The sequence below is a fragment of the Lissotriton helveticus genome, chromosome 1_1 (assembly GCF_964261635.1).
Source record: "Lissotriton helveticus chromosome 1_1, aLisHel1.1, whole genome shotgun sequence".
In the NCBI taxonomy this organism is placed as follows: Eukaryota; Metazoa; Chordata; class Amphibia; order Caudata; family Salamandridae; genus Lissotriton; species Lissotriton helveticus.
The window spans coordinates 1,736,936,364-1,736,958,577 of record NC_136057.1 but is presented as its reverse complement, the minus strand read 5'-3'; the positions used below and the strand labels follow the sequence as shown (position 1 = coordinate 1,736,958,577).

At 47.2% G+C, this 22,214-nt stretch overlaps 1 protein-coding gene across 1 annotated transcript in view; it reads right to left on the bottom strand.

Moving 5' to 3' along the window:
• Nucleotides 1-22,081, bottom strand: part of WDR83 (WD repeat domain 83) — a 253,276-nt gene extending 231,195 nt beyond the window's left edge. The window contains exon 1 of the mRNA XM_078689201.1: nt 21,944-22,081. The gene's annotated coding sequence lies outside the window, so the exon portion shown is untranslated. The remainder of the gene's footprint in view (nt 1-21,943) is intronic.
• Nucleotides 22,082-22,214: the final 133 nt, after the last annotated feature.

Below are 22,214 nucleotides of genomic sequence, written 5' to 3'. Positions count from 1 at the left end.
ACAGCTATGTATATGGAGGCATACGAAAGAAGCCTCCTTCCTGATACAACGAAGGAGGCACTCCTGATATTGAGCCCTAAACCTCACAAAGAGCCTGCAGATGTGGATTCACATAGATCCCTCAAAGCTAAACCTGACTATAAACTATTCAGTAACAGCCTGATGAGTCGACAATACCCTTCCATGGAGACTCTAATCCAGGAGGATCAGAATGTTTCAAGTCCTTGAATCCCGAGTTCTCAGCGCTTCCTGGGCAACGCAAACATTAGTTACCCTAGCAACTGGGCCCCACGTGACTACGCCCCGCCCTTTCGGCAAACACGGAAGTTCACTTTAAGCTTCACGTTAGAGCCCGTACCTTACTCCCACGGAGCTCCCGACCGAATCGCTGCTAGGCTAATCCGCCGGACTTCCTCCAGCCACAAGTAAGTCCTGATATAGCCCAACTAGATGGGTCAAGGTTCGACGGAACCCTTCCGATCCTCTCACTTGCCTACCACTTTCCGTTTTAGATGGTGGTTGCACGATAAAGCAGGGTCGGGGGAGCTCATGAAGCCCTGAATCAGCGTGCTTCGAGTAAGAACATTTTGGCAATTTCCTCGCATGTGGATGACTGCTTGTGCTGCTTGTATGCGAGTGTGTTGTGTGTGTTTTTTAATTAGATCTTAAATTATCAGTACTTAAGATCTGTTTTGCGCCGCATTACTTTATTTATTGTTCAATCACGGCACGCTCCGATACCGGAGATTTTGATACTGTTATTATCTCATGAGCCATACCCACTCATGTTTCTGGCACTCACGGGTACAGCGGCAATCGTATTTTGGCAAAGTCACGATACACCACAGGTCTGAATGAAGCGTAACAACCTGATGGCAGTAAACGCGTGTTTCTTTCACAAACAGCACGTAAGCCTGCTCTAGTTACGATTGCTCCAGTCCGAAAACGGGCACATCTCTTCACAGTGCACCAAGCACATTTTTCTGTATGTTTGCACTGGATTAATATGCCCTCACCACACCCTTTCTCCCCGCATTTTCCACAGGTTTTTATTCGAAACTACACGGAGAACAACACTTTTTTAGAAATCACCCGTTTGTGATTTCATGCACACTATTAGGCGTGGGCAGGATACACCTTAGCGTGTGTAGACCACCCAACCTAAGATACACTGGTCCTGATGAAAACCTCTATAATCACACGAAGGTTGAAACATGTAGAACTACCCTTTTAACTTACTTTACATCTATTTTTTTGACACCACAGCCTACCTAACCAGGCAAAGGTGCCACATGTAAATATAATTGTATATATTTTTACTGGTTGTCCAACCACTCCAGAATAAAGTCTTTGAGTGGGTAGTGTTGCGACAACTTTTAACTACACTTTTCTATCCATATCACATATAAAACAAGAATAACCAGCTCCACTGTAATCAGGTGTCGCAGCACACCTGGATGGCATTCGGCCGTCCGGGTGGGACCCCGATGATGAAGCATGTCACCAACTAGGTTGGTGAGTGAGGGGTCTTCTAAGGACAAAGGATTGTCCCAGATTGGGTCGCAGGGCATGCACCTCAATACCGTAATAACTATGCAGGTATTTAGTATCCTTAGTGGCTACTCCTCCATTTGTTTAATTATTATATCTAAGGGGCCCAGGAGTTCCTACTAGACCTTTAAGGTCTAAATACCCTTTCTCTCTCAATTGTTTATAAGGATTATGTAAACAGTCTGCTTAACTGATAGGGTTGACCGTTGGCTTGTCCCTTGAAATGGACTTCTGAAAGGGACAATGGATCTAGTTGAACTGCCATAGCATTCAATTAACTCCTTAGAGTCCCTCCTTGGTGACTTATATATGCTGTTATATCGGACCTCATCCAGGCATTTTGATGTTGCACTTGAGGAAGGATATTAAGCACGGTTTCGAGAACTGCTGTTAATTTTCTCCAATTTGACAACTGATGACTGTCCATCAAGGACCATCTGTCTTGAACCATTAATGAATGTAATGTTGTATTCAACATCCATGGGATATGGCATCTAATGTAACCATAAAAGGGGCTTCTGGATGCACGGTCAGACATTTGGACAGATTTCCCAGATTCAGCCACAACTGCAGTACAAACTGTTTCTGATGTCACTGGGACTATTGATTGTAATGGCTGAAAAACTGAGTGGCAATGACTCTGAAGATGCCACAACTGTAGCCAGAGAGAGCGTCTGACACATGCTGCCTCATAGGTTTGGTTGGACCTCATCCACATTCTTACTTGAGCATCCTGAAGGTCCTACATGAATGGTAACAAGAGAAAGAAGACAGGCTTGTCACGATTTGCTCCCTGTGCTCTCGTGCCCACAACCAGGAGGCGAACTGTGGGACTTAACACTGTCCTAATAAGCTTCTGGACCCTCCCCTTCATGCATATACTGACTTCCAACCATTTGGACACTATTTCGGAATGGACATCCATTCCCAATCCATGCCGGCTTTTATGTAAGCCAGCCTGCTCATTCCTGAAACCTCATTACCTAGAATTCCCTGCTCACTGCTTCGTCTCCACCCCTGAAGGCCAAGGATGGGTGGAGGAATTCAGCACACCTGTGGCTGGCTGCTGCTAGCCTGCTCACACCTGATGCATGTGATTACTGTGAGCTCTTTCAAGCCCCAGCTCCCTTCGTCCAGGGTTGGTCATTGTAGCTGTGTCCCGGTGAGACCGAACCTTGTTTCCAGAATACCTGAGCTATAGCTATTCCTTGTGTCTGAACTAGCACTGCCTTATATTTCTGTCAACATAGTCTTAGTGATGTAATTCCCTTTTTGCTCTCCTGGTGGGGCTACATCATCGCCATCACATATATATGGGAACATGCCACATCATCATATGGAACCCTTTTAATGGTAGAAAGATCTATTCTTCTTGTATAAGAATCCAAGATGTTCCAATATTGGTCTCTTGATTCTATCTTGTTGCTCGGCATGTCAGATACTGATCTTCTAGACAAATGAGACCAGAAAGAACCTGAGTTTGTGGATGAATGTTTTATTTTTGCAGTATCAAAGTAACACAAGAAGGGAGTGAAGAGGTAATGCTCAAAAGAGCAGAAGAGGTGGATATGTCCTCCTCAAGTTATATTGTCAAAAAACAAAGGGATCCACCCTTAAATACAGAGTTGTTTTGATTTGAGTGTAGAAGGGATCTCTTCTAGGTCCTGATGAGAAGCCAGGGGAGGGCTTCGAAACATGTCGACACAGGAGACACTGCTCATTAAAGCATAGTATATCCATCTCATTCCCCACTTTTAACGATACCAGCTCAAAGGAACATTAACATTTTTTTTTTCCACTGAGCCAGGTATTTTTTAATTTTTCACCATTCATCATTCACCTACTTCTGACCCTCTGTAGCGCGGAGAGGCCGTCACCCCAACGGCCCAGGAACTCATCCCCACCTGTGGGGATTCATCATGTGACCCCCCCTCTTGTCTCCGCAGCCTAACGATTATGCAATGGAACTATGCCGCTCACGGGACGAGGTGGAAGAAGACGGCGGTCTCTTTAAGTGGCACACTCTAGGCGAGTGGGAGGAGCCTGCACCGACGTCAAGTACGGCAGCTGACAAAGCACAGGTGGGCTTGTTCACCGGAGGAGTTGGAGACGAGTGTGGAGCGGAGTCGAGCGAGGAGTCGGAGATTGTACTTGGAGAAGCAGAGTGAGAGGAGGAACCGGAGTAACACCTACGGCGGAGAGGAGAAGAGACCCGTTGGCGACGCGGGAGCCCGGAGGCCATCGGCACCACGAGCCGCCCAGCCGCACGCCAGGAGGTGTGTGGCTCACCGAGGTACGGATCCGTGTAGCGGGTTAGGTGGGGAGAAGGGGTAGGTCAGTCCCGTGACCTCATACCCTGTTGTATTCCCCGGTAACCCCTTCCAGCACCCCCCTGTCCCTCACACGAGACTGTAAATATTCACCCGCGGTGTTCCCTCACTCCCTACCCCTATCAACCGTTAGGACATCGGGCATAGGACTGATACCCGTCCTCTCTTCCTTTTCTCCCCTCACGGTCCGCCTGCTACCAACACGGAGCCTGAAGAGTATAACTCCCGGAGAAGCGCCAGATGAAGCAAGAAGGAGGAAGACCGTAACAGGCCAAAGAGACGATCTGAAAGAAGCCGATCTCCACGGAGGCCCCCTTTGAGGAAAACGTGTACATACTTTCTGTATTTGCAAATAAAACCCGGTATCACGAAAACTCGCCTCTTGCCCTTTCCTCCTAAACCCGCTAAACCCTTCCACTCAAACTTCTACATCACACATAGTATTGTTTTTCATAACCAGTGCTCCCACGTATTCGTAAGTCATAGCACGCCCCATCCCGCAGCGGGGCTGGAAGACCCCGATGATGAAGCATGCCACCAAGGGTCCTTTTGGTGGGTGAGGGGTATTTAAACAAAACTGGGTGCTTTCCACCACTGTATGAGACACACGTAGTCTGGAGGAACACTTCTATACTTTCCCATAAGGGTGGATCCCTTTATTTTTGCAGTATGCTTGTCCATTGTGGAAGGATAGTGATTGGACAGCATAACATTAGGTTAATGCACTACTCAATCAAGCAGTATCCAACAAACAACTACTTTAAATGCTGATCAGTCTCTCTCTAAACAGATTCAACCTGAGACCTCTTTATCTGCTTGGCTGAAAGAGAAACCCAGTATATGTGCAGAACACCATTCCTACTACATTTGAGCTAAGCACGGACACTATACCTTTTCTGTAAATGGGAGGAAGGAGCTCCATCAGAGCATAACAAGTACCACGACCTAGGGTAATGCAATAACGTTCCTTTTTCCCCAAACAAATCCCCCTGTGCCAGGCTTCTCTTTAAAAAAAGCCCTGTATGTGTGATGTAAGGGAAAGATTTCTTATGTAGTTGAGGAGACAATGCAAGAACTATGATGAGGGGTGGTGCAGGTTTGCAGCCATTATCCCGCATTTTTAATCCCGCAGACTTTCAGGCCGCATACCATTTACCCGCAAGGACATTGACCTTGCATACCATCATGCCGCATTTTTTCAAAACGCATGTGCATTTATCACGCATGCCTTTACAACGAATTACGTTGTAAAGGCATTTATGGTAAATGCATTTGCGTTTTGAAAACCACGATGACGAGAGAGGTAAGGGGGTTTGGGTTAATTTTTTAGGGGTGGGGGTTGTGCTGGGGTAGTTATTGTGTAGTGTAGTGTTGTGTTAGTGTAGTGTAGAGTTGTGGTGGTTTAGTGTAGGGTCGTGCTGGGGGAAGTGTTATAGGGGTTAGGGTAGTGTTGTAGTGTTTGTGTAGTGTAGGGTCATGCTGGGGGTAGTGTTTTAGGGTAGTCTTGTAGTGTAGGGTTATGCTGGGGGTAGTGGTTTACGGTAGTGTTGTAGTGTTTGTGTAGTGTAGGGTCATGCTGGGGGTAGTGTTTAAGGGTTTAGGGTAGTGTTGTAGTGTTTGTGTTGTGTAGTGTAGGGTCATGCAGGGGTAGTGTTTTAGGGTTTAGGGTAGAGATGTAGTGTTTATGTAGTGTAGGGTCATGCTGGGGGTGGTGTTTTAGGGTTTAGGGAAGTGTTGTAGAGTTTGTGTAGTGTAGGGTCATGTTGGGGTTAGTGTTTTAGGGTTTAGGGTAGTGTTGTAGTGTTTGTGTAGTGTAGGGTTATGCTGGGGGTAGTGTTTTAGGGTTTACGGTAGTGTTGTAGTGTTTGTGTAGTGTAGGGTCATGCTGGGGGTAGTGTTTTAGGGTTTTGGGTAGGGTTGTAGTGTAGGGTCATGCTGGGGGAAGTGTTATAGGGTTTAGGGTAGTGTTGTAGTGTAGGGTCATGCAGGGGTAGTGTTTTAGGGTTTAGGGTAGTGTTGTAGTGTTTGTGTAGTGTAGGGTCGTGCTGGGGTGTAGTGTTTTAGGGTTTAGGGTAGTGTTGTAGTGTTTGTGTAGTGTAGGGTCATGCTGGAGGTAGTGTTTTAGGGTAGTGTTGTAGTTTTTGTGTAGTGTAGGGTCATGTAGGGGTAGTGTTTTAGAGTTTAGGGTAGTGTTGTAGTGTTTGTGTAGTGTAGGGTCATGCTGGGGTGTAGTGTTTTAGGGTTTAGGGTAGTGTTGTAGTGTTTGTGTAGTGTAGGGTCATGCTAGGGTGTAGTGGTTTAGGGTAGTATTGTAGTGTTTGTGTAGTGTCATGCTGGGGGTAGTGTATTAAGGTAGTGTTGTAGTGTATGTGTAGGGAAGTAAAGTGCTTTATGGTAGTGTTGGGGGGTCGTGCTGGGTTGTGTAAATGTAGGAAAAGGACTGTGTGTCAAGGGTGGGTGGTGCAGGGGTACTACATTACAGTATCGTGTAGGGTTGGGTAGTGTACTCATACTTACCTTAACTACTTTAACAACGAGTATACCTTTAATATGCATGCCTTTTCGTTGTAAAGGCATGCGTGTTAAAGGCATATTCGTTTTAAAAGTATTCGTTCTTTTTATTTGCGGCCTAATAGTACTTGCGGGATCAAATTTGCGGTATGATGGTATGCGGGATGTTTGTCTGCGGTCTGACATCATATATTCGTTGTAGTGTTTGTGTAGTGTAGGGTCATGCTGGGGTGTAGTGTTTTAGGGTTTAGGGTAGTGTTGTAGTTTTTGTGTAGTGTAGGGTCATGTAGGGGTAGTGTTTTAGAGTTTAGGGTAGTGTTGTAGTGTTTGTGTAGTGTAGGGTCATGCTGGGGTGTAGTGTTTTAGGGATTATGGTAGTGTTGTAGTGTTTGTGTAGTGTAGGGTCATGCTGGGGTGTAGTGGTTTAGGGTAGTGTTGTAGTGTTTGTGTAGTGTAGGGTCATGCTGGGGTGTAGTGGTTTAGGGTAGTATTGTAGTGTTTGTGTAGGGTCATGCTGGGGGTATTGTATAAAGGTAGTGTTGTAGTGTTTGTGTAGTGTAGGGTCATGCTGGGGTGTAGTGTTTTAGGGATTAGGGTAGTGTTGTAGTGTTTGTGTAGTGTAGGGTCATGCTGGGGTGTAGTGGTTTAGGGTAGTGTTGTAGTGTTTGTGTAGTGTAGGGTCATGCTGGGGTGTAGTGGTTTAGGGTAGTGTTGTAGTGTTTGTGTAGTGTAGGGTCATGCTGGGGTGTAGTGGTTTAGGGTAGTATTGTAGTGTTTGTGTAGGGTCATGCTGGGGGTAGTGTATTAAGGTAGTGTTGTTGTGTAGGGAAGTAAAGTGTTTTATGGTAGTGTTGGGGGGTCGTGCTGGGTTGTGTAAATGTAGGAAAAGGACTGTGTGTCAAGGGTGGGTGGTGCAGGGGTACTACATTACAGTGTCGTGTAGGGTTGGGTAGTGTACTCATACTTACCTTAACTACTTTAACAACGAGTATACCTTTAATATGCATGCCTTTTCGTTGTAAAGACATGCGTGTTAAAGGCATATTCGTTTTAAAAGTATTCGTTCTTTTTATTTGCGACCTAATAGTACTTGCGGGATCAAATTTGCGGTATGATGGTATGCGGGATGTTTGTCTGCAGTCTCACATCATATATTCGCTGGTGCATGTGTTCTATGGTCAGAAATGAAACTAAGTAATGCAGGTAATCAGTGGCTGGCAAAAGAACTAGACTTCTATTGTGAAGTTTAATATAGTTGGAATTCAGTAGTGAGATGGGAAAGAAATCGGTGAAGAAACGTGTTGATATAGGACAAGGAATACATCAAATTCAAGTGGTTAAATAAATGTGGCAATGCACGTGTTGCTACTTAATTTGTACACCAAACAATATAAATATGGATAAATACTGAGAACAAAGAGAATGTTATTCTTTTGTTGTCTTTGAGGAGGAACATTTGACACCAGTAACAAGTTACGAATATTCCTACATTCTATTGGCTCTGAAGGTCAAACTTTCTAGAGATAACCCCCAAAACGTCAAGGAGCGGGAGAGAAAACTGCATTCTCAAAGGATATTGAAGACCTAAATGCTTATTGTGTGTGGTAAATACATGAATATAAATTCTTCCAAAGAATAAAATAATTACAAATCTTATTTGTATGTGTTGCTAAACTCAAAGTTGTCATTTTCATGCAAATATTAAACATTCATCAAGTTAATAAGAACCAAATAGTTATGCCTGTAAACAATAGTACTATTCAGGAAGGAATATGAATGAATGAGTAAGGTTCCTTAAAAAGAAACAATGGCTGAAAACTGAGAGGCAGAATTTTAGGACACCCTGCTAAATAAGTGAAAGCTGTCTGCAGTGGTGTAGACCATGATGCAATAGGGATGATGCAATAGGGATGATGAATGGGGGTGGGGTGCAGGTAGGGGAGCAGAATGGAGTGGACACAGAGTGGAGGGGGGGTCGCAGAGTGGAGGGGGGGTCGCAGAGTGGAGGGGGGTCGCAGAGTGGAGGGGGGTCGCAGAGTGGAGGGGAGCACACAGAGTGGGGGGACACAGAGTGGTGGGCGGACGCAGAGTGGAGGTGGGGTGCGGGGTGGGAGGCGCAGAGTGGGAGAGCACAGGTTGGAGTGGCGCAGAGTTGGGAACTGTGTTGAGCAGTGTGTTGGAGTGGAGTGGCGTAGAGGGAGTTGCGTACAGTGGAGTAGAATGTCACGGAGTGGCGTAGAGTGCAGTGGCATGTCGTAGAGTATCTTAGAGGGGCACGTCAGAGTGTTGTGTCGTGGCGTGGCGCCTAGTGCAGTGACATGGTGTAGAGTGGAGTGAAATGTTGTGGAGTGGCATAGAGTAGAGTGTTTTTGAGTGGAGTGTGTAGAGTGGAGTATGCATGGTGTGTTAGCGCACTGCCATTAGAGATAACACATTTTCAATTGAAATGGCCATTACATTTTCAGAGACATATAGTTTTACTGATAAAAGAATACAGCGCACAAACAATAACAATGTATGGAAATCTCATGACCTAGTGTATTGATTTATTTTAATTGAAATAAAAATGTGTTGCCACCACACTTCAGAATTACAAAAAAAAGCTTAATTTGTGCTTTCCTAATTCTGATTTATTCTGAAAGATATGCACAGTTCATTTACAGACATTTAAATGTTGTGTGCTGGAAAAAAAACGTTTTCTTTCACAGGAAGATTGTCTCACTTTGAAGTCAGAGATAGAAAAGTGAAGGTTAAGCTCCCTCGGAAGACACAGCCTCACATTTGACCACTGCCTTTGAAGGCACAGCAAATGTGACAAGATAAGAACAAGATTTAAAGTCTGCTTACAGAAAGTGAGCACTTGTGGAAGAATACAGTAACAAGCATTTGCAATGCAATAGGTCTCGCATTATTAAAGTTTGAGCTATTGGCATTGCTAAATAATCCAACACCAATAGCTCAAACCTTAATAATGCGAGACCTATTGCATTGCAAATGCTTGTTATTTTTATTATGTACTGGTCTGAACCATCGCAGCAGACTATTCATGCTTTTGAAGTGGGTACCTAGGCACCATAAATTGGGCAAATGTAACACTCTTTAGAGCGCTTAGAAGCGATACAAGTGCGATGCTTAGCGCTACGTAAAAAAAGGAACGGCATGTTCAGACTCCTTAATTAGGAAAAAAACGGAAGTGGGAAGGTAGAGGAAACAGGAAGTGACACATTAAAAAATATTTTGCTATGATGGATTGGAGTACTCTAGGTAGCAGAGAATATACAGGAAGCCATTCCAGTTTGGAAACAACATAACACTGCAATTCCTGTCTTGTGACTCAGCGGAAAATGGTCTGTTACACAGAAGGCAGTCTTCAGAGTATTACGATAGACTTTAGATTTACTGTAAGTACACCAGGTGAGTGGAATCTTGATTGCTTCCAAAGTGCTGAGTGATCAACGTACATTCTGTTTCTATGCCCAACTATCTTGTGTGCGAGGATAGCATGGACGTTGTGGTGACAAGAGACGCACAATGAAATGCTTAGGCACTGCTCTTAAAATGAGTTTGTAATGGCCGCTGAGACAGATACACATATCCCGTGCATACTATTGCAAAATCACACAATCGTACCCGTATTTGTCAATAGGACAAAACGGGTTCCAATAATACCTTGAAAAAGTCTCTTCTCCAAATAAATAATTACTAATACAGTTATTAATCTAAAGGTACACTTCGTGCTCATTCTCGCTAGTACCCTCTCTGACCTTTAATTCATACATTCAAGTATTCAAGCGCATTAACAAGCATGTCAATTGCCTTTAGGGCTGAAGGGCATGTCATGCACGCACAGAAATATTTTTCTATAAACGAGGCTTGAACCCTGGTTTCCAGCACCAAAGTCGGCAGTCTATAATCTTTCTGTGTCTGGGATCCTGTGTGGCGCTGCTCGGCCTGGGCCCCCCTGTGTGGCTATTGTGATTTATACGCCCGCGCCCTTTGGAGGCATGTGTTTATTCTTCTCTTTAACAGCTCTTGTTTCCTGGATTCTCTCACACCTGGTTGTTCTCAAAGAAAGCACCTTTAAAACCAGTCACCACATCAAGGCACTTTTAAAAGGCGCTAAAGTGTTTCTATTTATAGCAGGCTGGTTAATGGTGTTGCTGTGCTCCGAGTTGCTTTATAGCAGGCTGGTTAATGGTGTTGCTGTGCTCCGAGTTGCGTTTGAGTGCGCGGTGGGAGCCGAGGGGAGACGCCATGCGCGCGCACATTGACTGTCTGTGAGCACACATTGTTTGTCTCACTTCCAGCACCTAAGCGACAACAATAGAGTCTCGCCAAGCGAAGCATTACATGCGCTGCATTCGCTAGGCGAGACCTAATAAGGGTACGTTCCACATGAGGGACAAACTAAAGCTTGATAGCCTAAAACAAAAATAGCCAACAAATAGAAAGTAAGTAAATGTGAATTACAAATCACAAAGCCAATGGTAAGCCACGGCGGAATGCATTCCCAGGGAAGCTTTATTAATGTCCCTAAGAAGCCGTTGCAGGGGCATATATGGGACTTACAAGGTGGTCCTGCTTGGTTTAAGTGTCTGAAGCACTGCGTGGGATGGGCCTGCAGCCAAGGGCCAACAATGTCTACAAAAAATTAACGTGAGAACAGAAGGTGTACTAGCAGGTTACTGCAATGGCATCCCTGAACCAGAGGGAAACACTCCAAGGCAGAGCCAGAGGCCCAGAATAAGTTAAAGTAAAGGTGACTTTGTCACCTTGAAAAGGAAGGGTGCAAATGTTCACCTAATATATAGATATCCATTCCTGGGCTGAAAGCAAATGCTTGCCGGGAAGTAGAAAGTAAAAGGTTACATCAGAAGTAAATTGTCACCCAGCAGGCTGGAAGCTGACATTTACTCGGAAGTAGAAGGAAAGAGATTATGCCAGAAGTGAAGGGCACATGGATGTGCTAGAAACAGATACTTGACTGAAAGCATAGGAAAAGGATTGAACCACAGGTGAAAGGTCACCTGTTAGGTTGAAGCAGGAGCTTGCCCATGTTTAGCAGAGCAGGGGGTAAAAGTCTTGCAGATGGGGCACAAGGCTCAAAGAACATGGGAACAACGAGCAGTGAATGTTCGCACAGTGCCATGGGTATGGCATGATGAACACATGCTCAGTGAATAATGAAGACAAAGGTTGATCAAAGATCACATATTTTGGGAAATTGCCTTATAAACGAAGGATTCCATTTTTGATAAAGGTAAACAGATGAATGAAATGAAATGAAATGAAATTGGATTTATAAAGCGCATGGCTGCCCGTGAGCGTCCCAGCGCTACCATGCGAAAATAAGAAGCTCTAAGGGGGGGCAAGGGAATTTAAAAGGTTTTAGGGAAAAGAAAAAATTTGAGACATTTACGAAATTTGCTGAGGGACGGTTCAGTGCGAATGTGTCTGGGGAGGGCGTTCCAGGTCTTTGCTGCATTTACCGAGAAGCGCCGGCCTCCCGAGCGGGCCTTCCTAATTCTGGGGACTATGACCAGGTTTTCAAGGTCCGATCTCAAGGCCCGTGGGGGTCTGTACGGGCGTATCAAGCTACTTAGGGCCTGGGGTCCTTTGCCTTGAAGGGCTTTGTGGACAATGCATGATGCTTTAAAGGAGATGCGCTCGCGCACTGGGAGCCAGTGCAAGGTTTTCAACAACGGTTTTGCTGAGGCTCTTCTTGGGGCACCCAGGAGCACCCTGGCAGCCGCGTTTTGCACTCGTTGTAGGGCGTTGATAGTGGCTTCCGGGGCTGCCAGGAGCAGAGCATTACTAAAATCCAATCTAGACAGGATCAATCCCTGAATTAGTAATTTTCTAGATTGGAAGGGTAGCAGTGGGAGGACTTTCCGCACAGTTCGGAGCAGGCCGAAACATGTGCCTGCCACTTTCTGGGCATGTGCCCTGAAGGTTAGTTCCGGCTCGAACCATACCCCCAAGCTCTTGATTTTGTCTTTTGGTGAGGGCACCACTCCCATACAGGGGGGCCAAGATGTATTGGGTAGAGAGGAGAGTTGGTGACCCAGAATCAAAATCTCGGTTTTTGCTCCGTTTAATTTGAGCTTGGAGTTAGACATCCAGGAGAAAATTTCCGAGAGGCAGGCCGAGAGGTTATCCGAGAGGTTGTCTGAGCATCCTGAATTTTGCGTCAGCGAGACGACTAGTTGGGTGTCATCTGCATAGGTGACGCATTTAATCCCGAACGGGGCTACTACCTCCTCCAGTGGGGCCATATAAACATTGAATAAGGTAGGGCTCAGGGATGAGCCCTGGGGGACTCCACACTGGAGAGGAGTAGATTTGGACATGACGCCATTTTCCCAGATCTTAAATGCTCGTTCCTCCAGAAAGGATTCCAGCCATTTCAGGGCCATTCCCGTGATCCCGAGTCTCGCAAGACGGTGGACTAGTATTTTATGGTCCACCGTATCAAATGCGGCGCTTAGATCCAGGAGGATCAGGACCCCGGATCCCCCTGAATCCAAGATGCATCTTGCTTCCTCAGTTACCACTATGAGGGCTGTATCAGTGCCCTGGCCTGGGCGGAAGCCTGTTTGCGAGCCACTCAACAGATCATTATTTTCCAAAAACCCGGAGAGCTGTTTGTTTACAATTCTTTCGGCAATTTTTCCCAGACCAGGCAGCAGCGAGATAGGGCGATAGTTGGCCAAGTCGGCCATATCTAGGCCTGGTTTTTTCAGAAGAGTTTTGATTCTTGCTTGCTTCCAACTAGGTGGGACCACCCCTTTAGTGAATGAGGCATTTAGTAAATCTGTTGCAAGGGGGGTGATGGTATCAGCCACTTGTTTGAGGATATACAAGGGTGTAGGGTCAGATGGAGACCCGCTCTTCACTACGGAGAGCGTATTACGGAAGTCATCCCTAGTGATGGTTCTAAGACTGTCCAGCCGGGGAGAATGAATCGGAGCAGGAGGGGCTTCATCGCTAGCAGCGGGGACAGCCTGTGGGAGGGAGTCAAGTATTCGTTGGACTTTGGTGTCGAAATACTCTGCAAGCAAGTCACATCTGGCTTCTGTGCATTCCTGGTTGGTGATTGGAGTGGGGGATTTAAGCAGTTGCTTTACAATTTTAAAGGTCTCCTTAGAGGAATTGGCGGATGTGTTAATTTTTTCCTCAAAAAAGGTTGCCTGGGTTTTCTGCCGTGCGGCTTTATACAGTCTTAAAGCCGCCTGATAGGAGAGCTTACTGTTGGCTGCCCAGTCCTTCCTCCAGGTGCGTATTGTATTGTATTGTATTGTTTTGGTAGAGCGCAAACAGCTGCCCCAGCGATGAGGCGTCCCGGCGCTAAGAACCACAGACCCTGGTCAGAGCGGGAGAGGGTGGGAGGGAATTAGGGGAGAGGGAATAGGAGCGTTTTAATTGCTTTCCGGAACGCCAGTAGGCTTTCTATGGAGCGGATGTGTTGTGGCAGGCTGTTCCATAGTTTAGCTCCAAGGAACCTGAAAGAGCGGCCGCCCATGCGGCAGAGTTTTATGCGTGGAACACATAGGAGGTTTTGGTTTGAGGATCGCAGGGTACGTGCGTTCCAGCTTTTTACAGTTTTTCTTGAGATCCCTCAATTCTGTGGTGTACCATGGAGATTTGAAGGTGCTACTTTTCTTAGTGATCTTTTTCAGGGGCAGTACTACATTAAGGGAATTGGTAAGCCAGTTCTGAAAGTTTAGATCTGCTAATAGAGGGTCCGATTCTGCCATAGGGGCTGTTTGTTCTAGGGCCTGGGACCAATCTTCCACTGATAATTTTGCCCATGCTCTCTGTAGAGTTCGCGGGCGGGGGGCGTTTTTTCCTTCTTGAGGAATTCTCCAGGAGAAGGGGACCATAAAGTGGTCCGACCATGGAAGTGGTAGTGGGGGCTTAACCGTAATGAGGCTATTATTAGAAAAAATAGGGTCCAACAAATGTCCCTTAGTGTGTGTGCTCTCTGTATTTAGGAGTGTTATACCCAGTGCTTTAAGGTCCGTACTGAGGTCAGAGGCCGCCTTGTCAGTGGGATCATCAAAATGTAGGTTCAGGTCTCCCAGAACTAAAAAATTGGGCGACTGTGCTGCTGTCCCCAATATAGTTTCTAGTAGGGATCCTGTAAACTGTTTTATATGACCTGGTGGGCGATAAATAAAAAGTCCTACAACTGACTTGGTGGGGGAAGTTTGAATATGGAATTGGACACTCTCAGAATCTAGGACACCACCATCCTCGATTCTACAGGAATACGTGTCTTTATAGATTATTGCGAGGCCCCCGCCTTTCCCTTGCGCCCTATGCTGACATTGAATAGAAAAGCCATTTGGCAGGGCGGTGTTGATATCATAATCTGAGTTAGAGTGCAGCCATGTCTCAGTGAGGAAGAGTAGGTCCAGTTTGTTGTCTTCGATTAGTAAACTAATCTCAACTGCGTGTTTAGGTAGGGACCTGCAGTTTAATAGTGCCATCCTAATATCTCTACAAGGTTCCCTATCGTTAATTATGTCAGGACAGTGTTTGCAACGAGAGAAATGATCATCGAGGTAGTCCGACTGGGAACAGCTCACTCCTTTATTGTCCTGTAGAAGCATGAGTTCCTCCCTAGAATAGCTTACCGGGTATCTGTTGTCCGCCGGCATAGTGGATGGCCCTAGGTCCGGTCGGGCCCGGACGGGCCCAGACGGGCTTGCCTCTGGCGCGCCCGCTGCGCCCGCCCGCTGCGCCCGCCCGCTGCGCGGACGGGAAATGACTTTCATTTTGTAGAGCTAGGGCCGAAAATCGCCCGAGCGCTAGAGCGCCAACCCTGCCTTTACCCCCAAGATGGCGGCCCAAATCGTCGCCCCCGGGGAAGGCTCTGTGTGAGTGTCAAGAGCCCCAAACTCGGCTCTCGGTGCTCGGATTTCGTTGTATTTCAAGCCCCCAACTGTTGGCAGGTGGGTGAGTGCAAATAGCAAATTTATCACAGTTTGTCAAATTATTAAAGGATTAAAAACAAAGAGCTGTGCCAATACAAATACAATTTTTAAAACAACTTTGGAGCGCAAACTCCCGGCTTCCGCCTCAGGAGCGTCCTATTTCAACAGGTATCAGGAGGCAGAATGAAAATTAGCTCGTTTTTGAAGAGCTCGGGCCGAAAATCGCCCGAGCGCTAGAGCGCCAACCCTGCCTTTACCCCCAAGATGGCGGCCCAAATCGTCGCCCCCGGGGAAGGCTCTGTGTGAGTGTCAAGAGCCCCAAACTCGGCTCTCGGTGCTCGGATTTCGTTGTATTTCAGGCCCCCAACTGTTGGCAGGTGGGTGAGTGCAAATAGCAAATTTATCACAGTTTGTCAAATTATTAAAGGATTAAAAACAAAGAGCTGTGCCAATACAAATACAATTTTTAAAACAACTTTGGAGCGCAAACTCCCGGCTTCCGCCTCAGGAGCGTCCTATTTCAACAGGTTTATTTATTTTATTTTATTTATTTTGGGCTTTTATAACACGCTCTATTACTAAAAAAATAGTATCCTGGCGCGAAGAAGGGGGAAGAAGAGGTAGAGGAAGATCCTATACATTGATGTTAAAAAGATAGGTCTTCAGTCCTTTCTTGAACAGAGTAATGGAAGGAGCTGTTCTTAGCTGTTGTGGGAGGGTGTTCCATGCTCTCGCCGCTCGGACTGAGATGGATTGGCCGCCAAGCCTGCTATATTTGAATTTTGGAACATTCATTTGGTGTAAATTAGCTGATCTAAGGGGGCGGTTGGGAACCTATAGGGAAAATCTTTTTCTTAAGTACACAGGACCGGCTTGATGGACAGCTCGGAAGGCAAAGACCAGGATTTTAAATAAAATCCTGTGAGCAACCGGGAGCCAGTGTAGGGTACGGAGAGATTGACGGACACTTGAGCTTTTTGGAATGTTAAACAAAAGCCGTACAGCGGCATTTTGTATAACCTGGAGACGATGGACCAGATAAGCAGGAAGGCCGCAGAAGAGGCCATTTGCGTAATCTAATCTGGATAATATCAGGGCACGGATGACGGTCTCTTTGGCCGCTCTCGGGAGAAGTGGAAAGAACCTGCGTAAAGTTTTAAGTGTAGCAAAGCAGGTCCCGGTGAGTCTTTTTATGTGATCCTCATATTTAAGGTCATTATTAAACCAGACTCCGAGATTTTTAGCAGGGCCACCGATGGATTTGGGACAAGGTAGATCGGGTGGCCAGAGAGAGTTGCCAAAGTTGTCTGGGAAGGAGCCATAAAGCAAAATTTCAGATTTGCTTTCGTTGCATTTCAATTGGGCGAGGGCAAGCCAACGAAAGACAGATGACAAACAGGTTTGGGCTCCAGATGTATCCAGGTTGTTTTTGGGCCAAGTAAACAGGAGTTGAGTGTCGTCAGCGTAAGCCATTATTTTTGCTCCCAATTGTTCAGCAAGAAAAATAAGCGGGGTTAAATAAATATTAAAAAGCAGGGGGCTAAGAGTAGAGCCCTGCGGTACACCTGTTACAAGTTTCTTGGGGGAAGAGGCGAAGGGCGGCATCCAGACTTGTTGGAATCTATTGTCCAAAAAGGACGTTAGCCAATCAAGAGCAGAACCTGTAATGCCTATGGCCGCTAATCTAGTAAGCAGAAGGGAGTGAGGGACAGTATCGAAGGCGGCAGAGAGGTCTAATAAAATCAGAGCCGCTCTGCCTCCTTCGTCCAGGCACTCCCGAATGGCCTCGGAAATTTCCATCAGGTATCAGGAGGCAGAATGAAAATTAGCTCGTTTTTGAAGATCGCCCGAGCGCTAGAGCGCCAACCCTGCCTTTACCCCCAAGATGGCGGCCCAAATCGTCGCCCCCGGGGAAGGCTCTGTGTGAGTGTCAAGAGCCCCAAACTCGGCTCTCGGTGCTCGGATTTCGTTGTATTTCAAGCCCCCAACTGTTGGCAGGTGGGTGAGTGCAAATGGAAAATTTATCACAGTTTGTCAAATTATTAAAGGATTAAAAACAAAGAGCTGTGCCAATACAAATACAATTTTTAAAACAACTTTGGAGCGCAAACTCCCGGCTTCCGCCTCAGGAGCGTCCTATTTCAACAGGTATCAGGAGGCAGAATGAAAATTAGCTCGTTTTTGAAGAGCTCGGGCCGAAAATCGCCCGAGCGCTAGAGCGCCAACCCTGCCTTTACCCCCAAGATGGCGGCCCAAATCGTCGCCCCCGGGGAAGGCTCTGTGTGAGTGTCAAGAGCCCCAAACTCGGCTCTCGGTGCTCGGATTTCGTTGTATTTCAAGCCCCCAACTGTTGGCAGGTGGGTGAGTGCAAATAGCAAATTTATCACAGTTTGTCAAATTATTAAAGGATTAAAAACAAAGAGCTGTGCCAATACAAATACAATTTTTAAAACAACTTTGGAGCGCAAACTCCCGGCTTCCGCCTCAGGAGCGTCCTATTTCAACAGGTATCAGGAGGCAGAATGAAAATTAGCTCGTTTTTGAAGAGCTCGGGCCGAAAATCGCCCGAGCGCTAGAGCGCCAACCCTGCCTTTACCCCCAAGATGGCGGCCCAAATCGTCGCCCCCGGGGAAGGCTCTGTGTGAGTGTCAAGAGCCCCAAACTCGGCTCTCGGTGCTCGGATTTCGTTGTATTTCAGGCCCCCAACTGTTGGCAGGTGGGTGAGTGCAAATAGCAAATTTATCACAGTTTGTCAAATTATTAAAGGATTAAAAACAAAGAGCTGTGCCAATACAAATACAATTTTTAAAACAACTTTGGAGCGCAAACTCCCGGCTTCCGCCTCAGGAGCGTCCTATTTCAACAGGTATCAGGAGGCAGAATGAAAATTAGCTCGTTTTTGAAGAGCTCGGGCCGAAAATCGCCCGAGCGCTAGAGCGCCAACCCTGCCTTTACCCCCAAGATGGCGGCCCAAATCGTCGCCCCCGGGGAAGGCTCTGTGTGAGTGTCAAGAGCCCCAAACTCGGCTCTCGGTGCTCGGATTTCGTTGTATTTCAAGCCCCCAACTGTTGGCAGGTGGGTGAGTGCAAATAGCAAATTTATCACAGTTTGTCAAATTATTAAAGGATTAAAAACAAAGAGCTGTGCCAATACAAATACAATTTTTAAAACAACTTTGGAGCGCAAACTCCCGGCTTCCGCCTCAGGAGCGTCCTATTTCAACAGGTATCAGGAGGCAGAATGAAAATTAGCTCGTTTTTTAAGAGCTCGGGCCGAAAATCGCCCGAGCGCTAGAGCGCCAACCCTGCCTTTACCCCCAAGATGGCGGCCCAAATCGTCGCCCCCGGGGAAGGCTCTGTGTGAGTGTCAAGAGCCCCAAACTCGGCTCTCGGTGCTCGGATTTCGTTGTATTTCAAGCCCCCAACTGTTGGCAGGTGGGTGAGTGCAAATAGCAAATTTATCACAGTTTGTCAAATTATTAAAGGATTAAAAACAAAGAGCTGTGCCAATACAAATACAATTTTTAAAACAACTTTGGAGCGCAAACTCCCGGCTTCCGCCTCAGGAGCGTCCTATTTCAACAGGTATCAGGAGGCAGAATGAAAATTAGCTCGTTTTTGAAGAGCTCGGGCCGAAAATCGCCCGAGCGCTAGAGCGCCAACCCTGCCTATACCCCCAAGATGGCGGCCCAAATCGTCGCCCCCGGGGAAGGCTCTGTGTGAGTGTCAAGAGCCCCAAACTCGGCTCTCGGTGCTCGGATTTCGTTGTATTTCAAGCCCCCAACTGTTGGCAGGTGGGTGAGTGCAAATAGCAAATTTATCACAGTTTGTCAAATTATTAAAGGATTAAAAACAAAGAGCTGTGCCAATACAAATACAATTTTTAAAACAACTTAGGAGCGCAAACTCCCGGCTTCCGCCTCAGGAGCGTCCTATTTCAACAGGTATCAGGAGGGGTCTGAGTTTGTGTGGATGAGGAACTGATGCCGTGAGCAATCGTTAAGAGGAAAGGCAGCGCACTGTAAAATAAGAGGCTCTCTCTCGAACAATAAACAGGGATCATCTGCCTGCACCGTGCCAGCTGCTTAGCTGCCAAGTATGAGGGCCATGCTTGATAAGTTATCCCAGTTCTGTTTTTTTCTTAGAATTATCATATCGTCTTATTTAACCCAATATAATAATAGCACTACAAATCCCAGAATCCTATTAAAGCAAACATTGGCATAGCTAATAGGTCTCACATTTGGGACCTTATAAGTCTTTAGCCATGCAACAGTTGGTGTTGTTGCACCAAAGATATTCTGCTGCATAACTAAATACTTATAGGGTCCAAAAAGCGAGACTTATTGGCTATGCCAATGCTTGATTGTTTTTTGTCTCTGTTTTGTTTAAGTTGCCAGATCTACAATAGCTGGACATGGTTTTTGTTAACAGTTCTTTGCATCAAATGAACTTGTTTTCATTGCTCTGAATGTTGTTTCCATTCTGCTTGTAGGAAGCAGTCATTCCCGGGAGTTTGGGGGTTTCCTAGCTGTGCGCATGCGCAGAACTTTGCAAATGAGAAAAAGCCTGTGTGCAGGCGCAATTTACAAGTGTGGAGCGAGTGAGCCCCAGGCAGCATAACTCACTCACACAGGAGTTCATGCACTGCACCTGCATACTCAGCATGGTTTAAGGAAACTCGACCCACTCCCTCCCAGGCACATATTTACCAAGAAACTCTGAGAAGAGCCTGCCTGCTGCACTGACGGCTGGTTGTGTGTGTGCCTGGTGGAAGCGTACATTGACGGCTGGTGGTGTGTTCCTGGTGGAAGCATGCACCGACGGCTGGTAGTGTGTGATGGCTGGTAGTGTGTTTGCCTGGTGAAATTGTGCACTGACGGCTGGTGGTGTGTGTGCCTGGTGAAAGTGTGCACTGACGGCTGGTGGTGTGTGTGCGGTGGAAGCGTGCACTGACGGCTGGTGGTGTGTGCCCGGTGAAAGCGTGCACTGACGGCTGGTGGTGTGTGTGCCCGGTGGAAGTGTGCACTGACGGCTGGTGGTGTGTGCCCCCGGTGGAAGTGTACACTGACGGCTGGTGGTGTGTGCCTGGTGGAAGCATGCACCGATGGCTGGTAGTGTGTGATGGCTGGTAGTGTGTGTGCCTGGTGAAATTGTGCACTGACGGCTGGTGGTGTGTGTGCCTGGTGAAAGTGTGCACTGATGGCTGGTGGTGTGTGCGCGGTGGAAGCGTGCACTGACGGCTGGTGGTGTGTGTGCGGTGGAAGCGTGCACTGACGGCTGGTGGTGTGTGTGCCCGGTGAAAGCGTGCACTGATGGCTGGTGGTGTGTGCCCCCGGTGGAAGCGTTTACCGACGGCCGGTGGTGTGTGCCCCTGGTGGAAGCATGCACAGACGTCTGGTTGTGTGTGTGCCTGGTGGAAGCGTACACTGACGGCTGGTGGTGTGTTCCTGGTGGAAGCATGCACCGACGGCTGGTAGTGTGTGATGGCTGGTAGTGTCTGTGCCTGGTGAAATTGTGCACTGACGGCTGGTGGTGTGTGTGCCTGGTGAAAGTGTGCACTGATGGCTTGTGGTGTGTGTGCCCGGTGAAAGCGTGCACTGACGGCTGGAGGTGTGTGCGCCCGGTGGAAGCGTGCACTGACTGCTGGTGGTGTGTGTGCCCGGTGGAAGCGTGCACTGACGGCTGGTTGTGTGTGTCCCTGGTGGAAGCGTGCACAGACGGCTGGTGGTGTGTGCGCCCAGTGAAAGTGTGAACTGACGGCTGGTGGTGTGTGTGCCCAGTGGAAGCGTGCACTGACGGCTGGTGGTGTGTGTGCCCGATGGAAGCGTGCACTGATGGCTGGTGGTGTGTGCGCCCGGTGGAAGCGTACACTGACGGCTGGTGGTGTGTGTGCCCGGTGGAAGCGTGCACTGACGGCTGGCGGGGTGTGTGTCTGGTGAAAGCGTGCACTGACGGCTGGCGGTGTGTGTGCCTGGTGAAAGCAGGAGCATTCACAGTGATAGAAGACACAAATGAAACTGACGAAGAGGGAAAGGGAGAAGGGAGGGAGGGGAGTGCGAGCAGAGGAGCATGATTCTCAGCTAGAAGGCACAAATGAAGCGGACCAGGAGGGAGGGGGAAAAGGGAGGGGGTGGTAGTGCAAGTAGAGGAGCCTTATAACAGCAATAAAAACACAGATGGCAGCTGTGCACGTGCACAAGCTCGTGAACCCAAGCTGTAGGCCGGCAACAGCCTCTGGTGGCACTTTTAAAAGCCACTTACTAAATGTCTCGGCGATGTCTCAGGCGAGACCTAAAAAACTATAATGGGCTAAAAAATCACTTGTGAAAAACGTGGGACCTTTGCAGCTGGGGGCGCATGTTACAGAACTAAGGCTGCCACCTGGCTGTTATTTTACTGGCCAGGCTTATATTTGTACGTCAATGAAAAAATGTGGAAAAGTAGAGAAAGGTGGTATTTTCCCTTTTGAACGGGAAACCTAATGGGCGAACACAAGACAAAATCACTTAAAATGTATGAAAGCTGTCTAAACGACTCGTATAGCAAATAGAGGGCTAGACGCCACGTTTCAAAACAATGCTGATACTTTTATACACGTGTTTTCACCTACCGGCTCTTAATCCTTGCTCAACAGTAACACGTAAACACATGGCCGTTATTTATTTCCTGAATTGTATCGGCGGCTCGGCGCAGCCTCTAGCTTCCGTCAAGCGTTGGAACAGAAAGAGGACAGGCGTGACCTACCACTTTTGAGATCTGAGAGTTTCGAATCCAACGGGGACTACTTTGCCGTTTAGCCTTTCTATGTTGATGAATAGGATACTATTGCTTTTGGTAAAACTAAGTAAACTAATGTTTAAACTGTAGCACCGAGTAACCAG